The 3,143-nt window shown below is 37.6% G+C and overlaps 1 long non-coding RNA gene across 1 annotated transcript; it reads right to left on the reverse strand.

Moving 5' to 3' along the window:
- Positions 1-1,331: 1,331 nt before the first annotated feature.
- On the reverse strand, positions 1,332-2,796 carry LOC149214210 (uncharacterized). Its single transcript, XR_016250378.1, has 4 exons — positions 2,648-2,796; positions 2,205-2,416; positions 1,568-1,798; positions 1,332-1,468 (listed from the first exon to the last, which is right to left on the reverse strand). It is a non-coding gene; the product is annotated as an uncharacterized LOC149214210 (long non-coding RNA).
- Between the last annotated feature and the right edge of the window lie 347 nt (positions 2,797-3,143).

Genomic DNA, 3,143 nt, shown 5'->3' on the forward strand with positions numbered 1-3,143 from the left:
TCTCTCACAGTAATAGCAATTGCCACCACTGGGCACGCAGCTTTTCAGAAACCACTCTAGACAATATCCATTGTGAGCCCATCATCACAAATCAGTGTTTTCATGTCAAAAGTTTGGATTTAAATTAAATATCTACTCAGGCAGTCTACATTGGATGATAGTTGTCTGCAACCACATCCATGAACTTTCGTCCCAGAGAACAAGCGTACCTGAATTGAAATCAAAGGAAGAGAAAAAATTGCACGACTTAAAATTCAACCTGCAATGGTTTATGGCATTGCCGTAATGACATAGAGTTTGGAATGCAGGACACTTCATCTCCTTCAACATTTCCTCTTCCTCCTATTTAGCAAATGGAAATTCTTCTTTTCTTTTCACTTTTTTTTCCATCAATTTTCTCTTACAGCAGACAAGCCAAAGGTTTACGCAAAAATCCATTCTCTCTTAAATATACCCTTTTGGTACGAGTTTTGACTCGCATTTTTTTATATTCTATTGCAGAACTTTTTGAGAATGTTTATATTTTTATCTTTTGACTATATTGAGGAGATCATAGACAAAGATTTGTGAACAACCCTCAACTTGCTTGTTGACACACTCCACTGACTCCTGGTATTTTGCCTTACTAATGGATATAATAAAAAAAATCCATTCATAACCCAACTGGTTCTTTCGTTTCAACAAAAACCCCATTGTTATGGATGTTCCTAGTTCATCCTCCATATGAAGAACCATGTGAAAGGAAAAAATCATAATCTGGATGTTTCACTTGATGTAATCTCAACCATTGATCAGCTGACTGAAACAAAGAGTTAGCCTGCTATCGTTCACAGTTTCCATTAGTACTCCACACTGTCCCCTTCAACTTGTAAGAAGCTAGACCAAATACTCGTAAAGCTATCTTTGGATACCCCCAAAATTGCTTATTGGAGTGACAAGAACACTTTTCCCTCCAGTACTTACATGAATACTGCCACCATCTGCCAAAACATCAGTTAGAGATCAAATGCAGAGTGAGAAAATCAGAATTCAAAAAGCATCAACATGCTTTACTGATATGAAAACTATGTGAACAAAGTGGCAACAAGATGGAGGGAAAGAAAATACAAAATAGATGAATCAAACCTTTTAGTCGAGTTGAAAGGGAATGAAAAGTTAGGAAGCAGGCAGCCAGGTCTCGCAAGGTTGTACCTGTTGCTATCCTGTATATTGGGTACCTGTAAGGAAATTCTTGTTTTAATTAGATAGCGGTAGATAATGAAAATTCATCTAGACGTTACTGATCGCATTGAAAAAAATCCAATAGAACAGGAATGCTTAATAATTAACTGGCCTCCACACCAACTTAATCAAGGATTGCACAAGTATAATTGATGGCATACCAAGCAACCGATAGCCAACTGATTGGCAACATATCAATTCTTCTTAAGGTTTTCAGCTGTGGAAAGTCCTTGGCAAGATCTCCAATCTGCAACATCCAGTTAACAGATATTAATTTTAACCTCGCAATTGAAACTACACCATGAAATAAAACATTCCTCAAAATAAATGCATAACCAAATCTTACCTTGTCAGCCAGAGGTTCACGACTATATGGAGTTGCTCGCTCAAAATATTGAAATGAAGGGCAACTGCTTCCTTCACCATCATCACTAGAAAAGCCTTTTTGTGCAGATTTAGAGTGACTTCTATTGCCCCACCATATTTTGAGTCTCACTCTGCTTCATCACTACTACTACTACCTTCACTACCTGTATCTCTATAATCATCACTTGCATCACTCTCTTCACCAGGGGACCTGCAAAAAAAAAACAGAGCATGTTCAGGACTCAACTGAGCCAGCATGAATCACGTGTCCAAACGTTATCAAGTTTTAAATGATATTTCTCCAATGAAAGACATGTGCATTAACACTGAATTGTGACAGGCAAAATCTTGTCTCAAATATGACACAACTGATATAGAGAGCCGCCGAAGCATGCAATATTTTCATCGTCTGGAGCAACATTAGAGCAGAATCGTTTGCAAAGATAGATTTCTCCAAAAAAATTGTTAAACAACAGGAGCTATGGTGTATATTATGCCTTATTTACCATATTATTATTATACAAAATCATTCGGCTGTGGTCAGATTTACAAAATATTAAGGAACCTCCCTTTGACATGACTTGCTATGAAAATAACTGGTGAATTGGATAATCTACCTGGTGCCAATATTAGGTCCAGAAGGGTGAGTGTAAAGTTGAATGGCAGAAAGAGACGGTACATAATACTGCATAACAGTGTCGCTTCTATTCAACACTATCGGTACTCCAGCACCATATGCACTCCACTCGTTGAATGACTCCCACAGATCACCAAGACTGAAGAAGGGCATGGATTTGGCTTTAGAATCCCTCCATCCTTTCATGAATGTCTGTGAAACCAAGAATTATTCCTATTATCAATGAAGAGCCAATGACAAAACAACTAGAAAACGTTGTGTTGTTAAAAATACAGGGTTCATAACAGAAGATATCAAAATCCTAAAATGTACATTTAGCTACAAGCCTAACATTACTAGGGATAAAATAAATACACTTGGAATACTAGAAAATTATCGGAAATAGACTGGAGGCTCATCACAATAGGGTTTCAAAGCAAGTACCTTGGGCAGATACTGAAGAGGAACTGTTGGAGTTGTAGATTCCAGACAACGATCCAGATTACAACAGCACGCCTTCCTTCCAGAAGCGGCAGAAACAGGGGAAGACACGGCCCTTGAACAAGCGTCTTGGATGGTTGTTTAATAAAAGACTAACCAACTGCCTTGCCTCTAACAAAGAATTTTTTGGATCTGTTGCACCTTCAAGCTCATCCAAGCCACTGTCATGAAATTGAGTATCTGCAAAAGATTCTAGCAGTTTGAAATCAACCTCAATTCCCATAATAGCATTTGTATTGAACCGCTTTATTTGTGTAGCTTAATTACCGGCTATAACAGCCATTGGAGTTAGTATGAACTTAAATGTAAACTGGAGTTAGCATTGGCTCCTTAGCATCTACATCAGTGATAATTGTTGACAAATTGCACCCATAAGGTCCTAGTTTCTATGTCATCAAAAGTCGTTGTTGATATCAATCAAATTTTTTTATTGACAATA

The sequence above is a fragment of the Pinus tabuliformis genome, chromosome 1_1 (genome assembly GCF_031772625.1).
Source record: "Pinus tabuliformis cultivar Carrire ecotype Pingquan chromosome 1_1, CPIR1, whole genome shotgun sequence".
Lineage (NCBI taxonomy): Eukaryota > Viridiplantae > Streptophyta > Pinopsida > Pinales > Pinaceae > Pinus > Pinus tabuliformis.